At 40.4% G+C, this 12,292-nt stretch overlaps 1 pseudogene; it reads right to left on the bottom strand.

Annotated features, from left to right (window-relative positions):
* Positions 1 to 1,057: 1,057 nt before the first annotated feature.
* LOC140847242 (syntenin-1 pseudogene) lies at positions 1,058 to 8,286 on the bottom strand (annotated as a pseudogene).
* Positions 8,287 to 12,292: the final 4,006 nt, after the last annotated feature.

Below are 12,292 nucleotides of genomic sequence, written 5' to 3'. Positions count from 1 at the left end.
CTCAGGCGCTGGTCCCAGGCACCTGCTCACCAGTCCCGCCGCCCTGCCTCCCTAGCACCGGGGTCCCTGTCCCTTTTAGGCTTCCAAAAAGCACTCGCAAAAAAGAGAAAAAAAAAGGGGGGAAAAACGCGCGTTTTCCTCTGTCCTCAAGTGCCGGTCTCAGGCACCCACCCCCCGGTCCCGCAGGGAAAAACGTGGGATATTCTTTGTCCTCAGGCGCCGGTCCCAGGCACCCGCTCACCAGTCCCGCCACCCTGCCTCCCTAGCACCGGGGTCCCTGTCCCTTTAAGGCTTCCAAAAAGCGCTCGCCAAAAAGAGAAAAAAAAAAGGGGGAAAAATGCGCGATTTCCTCCGTCCTCAAGCGCCGGTCTCAGGCACCCGCCCGCCGGTCCCGCAGGGAGAAACGCGGGATATTCTTTGTCCTCAGGTGCCGGTCCCAGGCACCTGCTCACCGGTCCCGCCACCCTGCCTCCCTAGCAACGGGGGCCCGTCCCTTTAAGGCTTCCAAAAAGCACTTGCCAAAAAAAAAACCGCTCCGGTTTCTTTCCACCCGCCGGGAGCCGGGGGGAGGGGCGCTCGGGTCCCGCCGGGCCGGGGCTTGTATCTTACCCCCTTCGCAAGGCGCTGGGTTCTTGCAGGTGTGGATGTGGTCTGGATGTTGTCCTGTGTCCTGTGGTCTCTATTTTAGGAAGATTTTTCTTTGGTATATTTTCATAGCTCTATGTGTTTTTGGGAGGAGATTTCCACTGCTCTACTCACGCCGCCATCCTGGCTCCGCCCCCTGATTTTGGCTTTTTTAAAAAAAGTATCATTGATATACAATCTTATGAAGATTTCACATGAACAACATTGTGGTTTCAACATTCATCCATAGTCCTCAACACCACCCCCTATTGCAGTCACTGTCTATCAGTGTAGTAAGATGTTATAGAGTCATTACTTGTCTCATCCGTGCTGTACGACTTCCCTGTGACCTACCTATACTGTGAGTGCTAATTATAATGGCCTTAATCCCCTTTTCCCACCCTCCCCACCCACCTTTCCCAACCCCTTTCCTTTGGTAACCACTAATCCCTTCTTGAAGTCTATGAGTCTGCTGCTGATTTGTTTCTTCTGTTTTGCTTTGTTTTTATACTCCACAAATGAGTGAAATCATTTGGTACTTGTCTTTCTCCACCTGGTTTGTTTTGCAGAGCATAATACCCTCTAGCTCCATCCATGTTGTTGCAAATGGTAGGCTGTCTTTTCTTTTTATGGCTGAATAACATTCCATTTTGTACATATACCACATCTTCTTTATCCATTCATCCATTGATGGACACTTAGGTTGCCTCCATATCTTGGCTATTGTAAATAGTGCTGTGATAAACACAGGGGTGCATATGTCTTTTGGAATTAGGGATCTTGCTTTCTTCGAGTAAATTCCCAGGAGTGGAATACCTGGGTCAAATGGTATTTCTATTTTTAGTTTTTTTTGAGGAAACTCCATGTTGCTTTCCACAATAAATGAACTAATTTACATTCCCACCAGCAGTATAGGAGGGTTGCCCTTTCTCCGCATCCTTGCCAGCATTTGTTGTTTCTTGTCTGTTGGATGTTGGCCATCCTAACTGGTATGAGGTGATATCTTATTGTGGTTTAATTTGCATTTCCCTGATGATTTGTGATGTGGAGCATCTTTTCATGTGCCTGCTGGCCATTCAAATTTCTTATTTGGAGAAGTGTCTATTCAGATCCTCTGCCCATTTTTTAATTGGGATTTTTTTTAGGGGGGTGTTTGAGGCATGTGAGTTCTTTTTATTTTTTGAATGTTAAGCCCTTATCAGATGAGTCATTCATGAATATATTCTCCCATATTGTAGGATGCCTTTTTGTTCTGTGGATGGTATCTTTTGCCGTACAGTAGCTTTTTACTTTGATGTAGTCCCATTTGTTCATTTTTTATTTTGTTTCTTTAGCACTAAGAGATGTGTTCAGGAAAAAGTTGCTCATGTTTATATTCAGGAGATATTTGTCTATGTTTTCTTCTATGAGTGTTATGGTTTCATGACTTACATTCAGGTCTTTGATCCATTTTGAGTTTACTTTTGTATATGGAGTTAGACAGTAATCCAGTTTCATTCCCTTACACGGAGCTATCCAATTTTTCCAACATCAGGTGTTGAAGATGCTGTCTTTTCCCCATTGTATGTCCATGACTCTATTATTGCATATTAATTGGCCATATATGTGCAGGTTTATATCTGGGCTCTATTCTGTTCCATTTGTCTATGGGTCTGTTCTTGTGCTAGTACCAAATTGTCTTGATTACTGTGGCTTTGTAGTAGAGCTTGAAATTGGGGGGAGGGCATAACCCCCCAAGCTTTATTCTTCCTCCTCAGGATTGCTTTGGCTATTGGGGTCTTTTGTGCTTCCATGTGAATTTTAGAACTGTTTGTTCTGGTTCGTTGAAGAATGCTATTGGTATTTCGATAGGGATTGCACTGAAACTGCAGATTGCTTTAGGCAGGATGGCCATTTTGACAATCTTAATTCTTCCTATCCCATGAGCATGGGATGTATTTCCATTTATTGGTGTCTTCTTTACTTTCTCTCATGAATGTCTTGCAGTTTTCAATAGGTCTGTTTCACCTCCTTGGTTAGTTTATTCCTAGGTAGTATATTCTTTTTGATGCAATTGTGAATGGAATTATTTTCCTGATTTCTCTTTCTGCTAGTTCATTGTTAGTATATAGGAAACACAACAGATTTCTGTGTATTAATTTTGTATCCTGCAACTTTGCTGAATTCAGCTATTAGTTCTAGTAGTTTTGGGGTGGATTCGTTAGGGGTTTTTATGTATAATACCATGTTGTCTGCAAACTGTGACAGTTTGTCTTCTTCCTTACCAATCTGGATGCCTTTTATTTCTTTGTGTTATCTGATTGTCATGGCGAGGACCTCCAGTACTATGGTGAATAAAAGTGGGGAGAGTGGGCACCCTTGTCTTGCTCCTGATCTTAGAGGACAACTTTCAGCTTTTCACTGTTAAGCATGATGTTGACTGCAGGTTTGTCATATATGGCCTTTATTATGTGGAGGCCTTTTTACCCTCTATACCCATTTTGTTGAGAGTTTTTGTCATGAATGGATGTTGAACTTTGTCAAATATTTTTTCAGCATCTATGGAGATGACCATGTGATTTTTGTCCTTTTTGTTGATGTGGTGTACGATGTTGAGGGATTTCGAATATTGTACCATCCCTGCATCCCTAGAATAAATCCCATTTGGTCATGACAGATGATCTTTTTGACATATTTTTCAATTCAGTTTGCTAATATTTTGTTCAGTATTTTTGCATCTGTGTTCATCAGGGATATTGGTCTTTAATATTTTTTTGTGGTGTCTTTGTCTGGTTTTGGTATTAGAGTGATGCTGGTCTCATAGAAAGAATGAGTTTGGAAGTATTCCCTCCTCTTCTACTTTTTGGACACTTTAAGGAGGATGGGTACTAGGTCTTCTTAAAATGTTTGATAAAAATCAGCAGTGAAGCCATCTGTGTAAGGGATTTTGTTCTTAGGTAGTTTTTTGATTACCAGTTCAATTTCATTGATGGTAATTGGTCTGTTCAGATTTTCTGTTTCTTCCTGGGTCAGTCCTGGGAAGTTGTACTTTTCTAGACAGTTGTCCATTTCTTCTAGGTTATCCAGTTTGTTGGCATATGATTTTTCATAGTATTCTCTAATAATTCTTTGTATTTCTGCAGTGTCTATAGTGATTTGTCCTTTCTTATTTCTGATTCTGTTTATGTATATACACTCTCTTTTTTTTCTTGATAAGTCTGGCTAGGGGTTTATCTATTGTGTTTATTTTCTCAAAGAATCAGCTCTTGGTTTCATTGGTTCTTTCCACTGTTTCATTCTTCTCAATTTTATTTATTTCTGCTCTGATCTTTATTACGTCCCTCCTTCTGCTGACTTTGGGCCTCATTTCTTCTTTTTCTTTTATTGTGAGTTTAGACTATTCGTTTGGGATTGTTCTTTTTCTTTGAGGTAAGCATGTATTGGTAAATATTTTCCTCTTAGAATTGCCTTCACTTTGTCCCACAGGTTTTGGTCTGTTGAGTTGTTTTCACTTGTCTCCATATATTGCTTTATCTCTGTTTTAATTTTGGTCATTGATCCATTGATTATTTAGGAGCATGTTGTTAAGCCTCCATGTGTTTGTGGACTTCTTTTCTTTGCATACTTTTCTAGTTTCATACCTTTGTGGTCTGAGAAGATGGATGGCACAATTTCAATCTTTTTGAATTTGCTGAGGCTCTTTTTGTGGCCTAGTATGTGATTTGTTCTGGAAAATTTCCATGTACACTTGAGAAGAATGTGTATCCTGATGATTTTGAGTGGAGTGTTCTGTAGATGTCTGTTAGGTCCATCTGTTGTAATGTGTTGTTCAGTGCCTCTGTCTCCTTATTTTCTGTCTGGTTGATCTGTCCTTTGGAGTGAGTGGTGTGTTGAAATCTCCTAAAATGTATGCATTGCATTCTATTTCCCCCTTTAATTCTGTTAGTACTTGTTTTACATAATTAGGTGCTCCTATGTTGGGTACATTGATATTTATAATGCTTACGTCTTATTGTTAGACTGACTCCTTTATCATTATGCAATGTCCTTCTTTTTTTTAAATTTATTTATACATATTTAATTAAAATAGCAGAGGCATACAACAAAAAAAATCAGGATAAAATGTCACTGCCATTTTGTTTGCAAGGAGGAGTCAAGAAATGGAACAAATCACCAGGAAAACATTTTAACACCATCTCAAATTAGCTAGGTTACATAATGTTAAGAGTTAAAAGCCAAATGAGATTATTACCCCACTTGACCTACAAGTGAAAAAAGGGAGTCAAAAGCTTATCCTATTTAGTCTAGGAATTTTTACATTAAATACATAGTGATTCATTTCTCAGAAAGTGATACTGATAACTTTTAGAAGAAGTTTCCATTATACAATGACTAGAAAATATCAAATGCAACAAAGCAGCTATACTATAGCTTGGTATGTACCATGAAATTGTTCTGGGCTAGTAGTACATTTCAGTTTAATACAGAACTGCATTTTGGGTTTTAGAAAGGCAGCAATATATTTTGGCTTTTATTCTAGATGCTTAACATAGTTAAGGCGACAGTTCAAACATATTAAGGAAGGTAGTTAAAATTTAATGATTTCAATGATAACAATCTCCTGCAACCTACATACACTGTATAATGCTTAAATGGAATGAAACCAGTGTTACTTGATTGGTGTTTTACACACACACAAAACTAAAAAAAAAAAAAAAAGTCAAAAGAATCATTCTAAATGTACTATAGTAATGCAGTAAAAATGTAAATATACCATGGAATTAAAGTAATATGAAGAACCTACTTGGTATCTAGGATAAAGGTGACTGGTCTAACACAAAGCTAATCTCCTATCAGTCATCCTAACCATAATGGCTTGTAAAAGCAACAGGCTCCCAGTAAAGAAACTACAAAACCATGAAAGCAAATCTTTTCACAAAGTTTCACATCTGTAAAACCAGGATAAGGCTACAACTATCTTAAAGTCTGAACAAGATTTAGATCAAACAGTAAGATTCCCAGCCATAATGTAAGACAGAAAGGTCCTCATGCAGCATATGCTCTCTGGCTCCTAGAAAGCTTCATGTGCAGAATATAAAGGTAAGTTGCCAAAGAAGTAACTGGAGAAGTTCAACCATGTTTCCACTGTGCCTTGACTTTTTAAACCTCAGGAATGGTGTGATCCATCAGGTTTTTCATAATACTTGGTGCCATCTGTTTAATAATATGTTCAAAGATAAAAGCAGGCATGATTGTAATAGTAACTACAGTTCCAGATGTTGACAGTATGTCTGCAATTTGAGAGTCCTTCAATCCAATGACATTCTGTCCATTGATTTCACAGATGTTATGTTCTGTAAGAAGACCATTTCTAGCTGCAGAACTATCTTTCACTATGGATGCTATTTTTCCATTTTTAAAGATAAAGCCAAAATGGCCAGTAATTTCTTTATGCATGGTAATTGTCCATTCAAGGAGCCTGTCACGAATTGTCATAGTGATCTTCTCTCCAAAAGCCTGCTTGAGCACCCTGTGTGCTTTATCAGAACTCCAGCCGGCACAGTTTTCCCCATTGATCTGGAGTACCTGGTCCCCGAATCTCAGACCAACCAACGAGGCTGGAGAATTTGCCTGGACGAGCTGAACAAATATACCATTATCTATTGATTTGAGCCTAAGCCCAATCTTTCCATCTTGATCCTTACACAAAATGACTTCACGAATCCCTTACTTAATTTCTGCTCTACGAATTCCAACATCATTACCAGTTACAGAAGCCACCATATAGTTCATACTAGAAGGTCTTGCTACCAGCCCTTGAACTTGTGTTCCAGGGACCATGGCCATATTTGCATGTATTTCTTCTTCATTTAAGCTGAGGCCCATGTACTGAGAAAGCTCTGGATACAATTTAGGATAGAGACTTCCATCTTGAGAGATGGGAGCAGAAGCTTCTGACAGAATTGCTGGGTTGGCAGGGTTTGCAGAAAAGGCAGTTTGAGCCTGAATTACTTTATCTACCTTCAGGTCTTCAAGAGACGGGTACAGAGACATTTTTGCACAATTTTTCTAGGCTACAGAGACCCACTCGCTGCCGCCGCTGCCGCCACTGCTTTACAATGTCCTTCTTTGTCTCGATACCTTGTTTTAAAATCTTATTTTGTCTGATGTAAGTACTGCTATTCCTGCATTTTTCTCCCTATTATTTGCATGAACAATCTCTTTCCATCCTTTAATTTTTAGTCTTGTGTATGTCTTTGGGTTTGAAGTGAGTCTCTTGAAGGCAGTATATAGATGGGTCTTGTTTTTTTTAATCCATTCTGTCTCTGTGTCTTTTGATTGGTGCATTCAGACCATTTACTTTGAGGTGATTATCGATAGATATGTATGTACTGCCATTGTAGGCGTAGATTTGTGGTTACCAAAGGTTCAAAGGCAGCTTCCTTACTATGAACAGTCTATCTTAACTCACTTATTATGCTATTCAAACACAATCTAAAGGGTTTTTTTTTTCCTCCCCTTCTTCTTCCTCCTCCTCCACTCTTTATATGTTTGGTATCATATTCTGTACTCTTTGTGCATCCCTTGACTGACTTTGTGGGTAACTGATTTAATTTTGTATTTGCTTAGTAATTAATTGGTCTTCTTCTACTATGGTTTTATTTTCTCTGGTGTCAATTATTTAGCCTTAGGAGCACTTCCATCTAGAGCAGTCCCTTTAAGTTCCACTTTAGAGTTGGTTTAAGGTGGTGTATTCCCTCAACTTTTGCTTATCTGTAAATGGTTTAACCTCTGCTTCAAATGTAAATGATAATCTTTCCGGGTATAGTATTGTTGGTTGCCAGCCTTTCTGTTCCATTGCATTGACTGTATCATGCCACTCCCTCGTGGCCTGAAAAGTTTTTGCTGAGAAGTCTGCTGATAGCCTGATGGGGTTTCCTTTATAAGTGATCTTTTTTTCTCTCTGGCTGCTTTCCACACTCTCTCCTTGTCCTTGATCTTGGCCATTTTAATAATTATGTCTTGGTGTTGTCTTCCTAGGATTCCTGGTGTTGGGAAATCTCTGCACTTCCATGACCTGAGAGACTATTTCCTTCCCCAGATTTGGGAAGTTTTCAGCAATTATTACCTCAAAGAGATTTTTTGTACTGTTTTCTCTTCTTCTTCTGTATCCCTATAATGTGAATATTGTTCTGTTTGGATTGGTCACACAGCTCTCTCATTATTCTTTCATTGCTAGAGATCCTTTTTCTTTCTGTGCCTCCACTTCTTTGTTTTTCTGTTCTCTAATTTCTGTATCATTTACTGTCTCGTCTACCTCATCTCATCTACTTTTAAATCCCTCAATTGTATGTTTCATTTCAGATACTGTATTTTTCAAAGTTTCTGTCTCTTTGACGAAATCCTCCCTGAGATCTTGAGTATTTTCTTTAGCTCTGTGAGCAGGTTTATGGCCTTTATTTTGAAATCTTTATCACTAAGATTGGTGATGTCCATTTCACTATGTCCTCTTGCTGCCATTTTTTGTTGTTATTTTGTTCGGACTATTGCCATTTCATTTTTTTAGTGTTTCCTATGGGATAATAACTTTGTGTAGGAGACGCCCTCTCTGGAGCTGCCGTGCACCTGCAGCAGTGGCGTGGGTCACAGGCGAGTGGAACCAGCACCTGCTGGGCAGAAAGAGCTCAGCTGGGAGGGTTTCCTGCCTTCCCAGCTGTAATGCCCACCTTCACTGACAGGTCCAGTGAGCCAGGCATGCAGGGAGGAGCCTCTGTGCTAAGCCCCTGTATCTGCTGAAGGTGGGGCCACCCTCCACCTGGCCTGGCATGGTGGCTGGGGCAGTGGGTGAGCAGAACCAGTACCTGCCAGGAGAAAGGAGTGGCAGACTGCACATCACAGTGGGGGGCCTCAGGGTTGTGTTGGCCACCAGGGGAACAGAGAGTCTGAAGCTCCTGAGAGCTCCCAACCTGCTGGACTGAGTGTGCCAGGATGATTTTGTCAACCTGTCCCTTTTCCTGAGCAGAGAGCTTTGTTTAATCATTGCCCCTTTAGTGCCCCTCTTGCTGCTGGGATGTCTTTCAAACTGCCCCCCGCTTCTTTTGTCCCAGTGGGACCAGTTGTGAATACCTGTTCTCCACAAGCAGCTGGAATAGCAGTCTGAGTAGTCAGCCTGTCTTTGCTTTAGAACCCTGCTAATCTCTAGACCACCATGTGATGGGGGTTCATGCTCCTGGGGATCTCCAGGGCTGGGTGTTCAACAGTCCTGGGCTTCTACTCCCTCCCTGCTCTGTTTCTCCTCCTCCCGCCAGTGATCTGGGTTGAGGGGAGGGCTTGGGTCCTGCCAGACTGCAGTTTTGCTACTTTACCCTTTTCTGTGAGTCTCTTTTTTCCAAGGTAGGCAGTCTTCCTGCAGTCTTTGGGTCACTTTTTCAGGATTAGTTGTATTTGCTGCATTTTCATGTTTTATGTGATTTTGGAGGAGGTTTCTGCCTCACTTCTCACACTCCAGCTTTTTCCCCCTCCCTCAACTTTGCCTTTTATTGTGGCTTAGAGTGGTATTTAGGTACTTGGGCTGGGGTTTGTGTGGTTTGGACTTCCTGCTGACATCACTGGAAGAAGTGGGCACATTTTCTTATCAGCTTTCTTATTGGCTTGTTAATGGAAGAAGGAGGAGTGGGTTTGAAAGCTACAAATGGTCAAGCATCAAAAATGGAGTCTTACCCTTTATTATGTGCTGTACGATAGCCAATAGGAACTTGGATCTACACAGAAAAAAGAAGAGCACTATGTTTGATCACAATAAAAGATAATTCATGGTTTCTGTTTCCATACAAAAGAGAGTAACATTTCATCCTATTCTCCCCACTGTTTCAACCAGAATTCTGACCAAAACATATAAAGCAACCATCAGAAGACTCTGAGAGGTGGAGAAGAGAAGGTGGACTGGCCAGGGTCTTTGGGATTTGAGGACCCACCAGGTTGTGAGAGCCTTGGGATTTTTTTGATCCTATATATCCTTACCTGAGTACTAGAGAAGCCACAACCCTGAAATGCCAATAGGAACAGACCAAACACCAAAAAATAAAAATAAAAAAAAAATTGCAAGGAAAGCTTGCTCCTTCTGGCCAAAATCTCGATAAAGGGCAGCCCTGCAGGGTGAAACCTACTGTATGACAAATGAACACCTCACAGAAAGCTACCCCACCCTCCACCCCCACACAACACTTCACCTACAGGGGCTGGAGGCAGAGCCCTGTCCACCATCCCTGCCCTACACTGAGGAGGAGGCACCCTACCCCTGCACTGGGGTTCAGGTTACGAGGACTATAGGCAGAAACCTGTTGACTATTCCATCCCCTCACCAATGAGAAGGAGACCCTCTTCCTCCACACTGGGACTGTGGGCAGACTTCAGAGTGAAGCCATAAACCATTCTTATCCTATAAAAACATGAACAGAGGTGGCATTCCTCTCCCTCCATACCTAGTGCTGCAGAGACTGTGGGGAGATCCCTGAGTACCATCCCTGTCCTACACTAAGCAAATGTCAGCAAAAGGTGGTACTCCTCCCCCACCCACTGGTGTATCATCTATGAGAACTATGATCATCCACACTGTGTGCTAAACAAACAGCAACAAAGAAGCAGCACCAATCAGAGAGAGGGGTGGGTGGGTACAGAAAGAAAAGAACTGGAGATGGATACTTTAAATCTGTGTATGAAGTCTTGGGCAGACTCCCAAGCTCATGCATGACCAACAGGAATCCACACCTCAAGAGACGGAGAACTGAACTACAGTGATAAATATTACTCATTTCAGATTGGTCTCCAGGCTGCACACAAGCTGGGTAGACCAGAACAGCAGTGCTAACTAAATCAGCACTTGAACCACAGCCCACAAAAGTGTGCCAGAACATGCCCTCTGACCCTAAACAGGTTGACTGCCTCCTGAAAGAAGATTTAAATAGAAACCAGAATCTTACAACATAATACTTAAAATGTCCTGGTTACATTCCACAGGTTACTCATACAAGAAAATCTCAACTTGAGAGGCAAAAGAAAATCAACAGACATCAAAACCAAGATGATAAAGATGCTGTAATTGTCTGACAAGGATTTTAAAGGAGCTATCATTAAAATTCTCCAAAAGACAAATAGTAGCACTCTGGGTGGGAATGGGTGGGTGGGAAGAACTAACAGAAATGTTCAACAAAGAATTTAAAAGAACCCATTAAAAAAAACCGAGAACTTAAAAATAAGGTAAATGAAATATTAAAACTCACTGAATGGGCTAAATAGCAGATGGAGATGACATTAGAAAGAATCAATGAACCTAAAGATAGAACAATAGAAATGATCTAATCCGAACAGAGAAAAGACTTTTTAGATGAATGGAATCTCAGAAAACATGTGGGACAATAACAAAAAATCTAACATTCAGGTCATCAGAGATCAGCAAGAGAAATGAAAGAGTATGGTGCTAAAAAATTTTCAAGAAATAGATTGAAAACTTCTCAAATTGGCAAAAGACATAAAGTTGTAGGTTCAAAAGTTAAGCAAATCCCAAGCAGAATAAACTCAAAGAAATCCATGCTTAGATTAATTTTAACCAAATTTATATCATACTACAAAGACAAAAATCTTGAAAGCAGTAAGAAAAAAAATAATGTATTACCTATAGTAGTAAAACTATTCAAATGACAGTCTAGTTCTCATCAGAAATCATAAACCCTAGAAGGAAGTGGCATAACATTTTTCAAGTGCTGAAAGAAACTCACCCAGAATTCTATATTCAGCAAAACTATCTTTCAGAAATGAAAGTAAAATAAAGGTACTCTCAGATAGAGGGAATCTAATAACATTTTTTGTTGGCAGACCTGCTCTACCAAAAAAAAAATGCTAACAGAAATTCTTCAGACAGAAAGAAATGTTAACAGAAGGAAACTTGGAACATTGGAAATGAAGAGCAATAGAAAGGGTGTATTAGTTTTCTATTGTTGTATAAAAAAATCACAAGAGAATTAAGACAGGTGTGGACCAAGAGGCTGGGATGATTTAGCTGGATTCTCTGTCAGAGTCTCACATTCTGCAGTCCAAGGATCAGTGGAGCTGGTGTTCCTTTCTGGATTTAGGGGTCTTCCAATCTTGAGGCCCTCAGCTCCTATAACCACCCACAGTTTCCTTTTCTGTTCCTTACCCCTTCTTTTCTTTTTATAGTATTTGCTGTAAATACTGCACATCCAGATTGTGTATTAGAAGGACATTATGTTTATGCTTTCTTGATTGTAATGGTTGCCAGAGTATCAAGGCTGTTACCTCAGTTAGCTCTCCTATACATCAACTACTTCTAATTTCCAGTTAAGCAAATCATTTCAGTTTTAGCTGTTGTCTTTCTAGCCATCATACTCTTTGGAATAAAAATTCAATTTCAAAAAAAAGCTTGGCCCTCAATATACAGTTCATATCATAGCAGCCTGCTTCTTCGAGGACTACTGTGATTAGGTTACAGTCATCTGTAACAGAGCAGTATGAATCAGTGGTCCACTTTTGTCAAGGCAGTATGAATGAAGCCCAAGGGGGAACTGAACGTGTACCCTAACCTGGACTTGCACTCTACACCTAAATAGAAGAAATATTTATAGAGAAGAAAAAAAGATCAAACAGGTCTCACAACACAATACCCACAATGTCC

The sequence above is a fragment of the Manis javanica genome, chromosome 18, assembly GCF_040802235.1.
Source record: "Manis javanica isolate MJ-LG chromosome 18, MJ_LKY, whole genome shotgun sequence".
Lineage (NCBI taxonomy): Eukaryota > Metazoa > Chordata > Mammalia > Pholidota > Manidae > Manis > Manis javanica.
The sequence above is the reverse complement of the archived record's forward strand: the minus strand, read 5'-3'. Positions and strand labels throughout refer to the sequence as shown.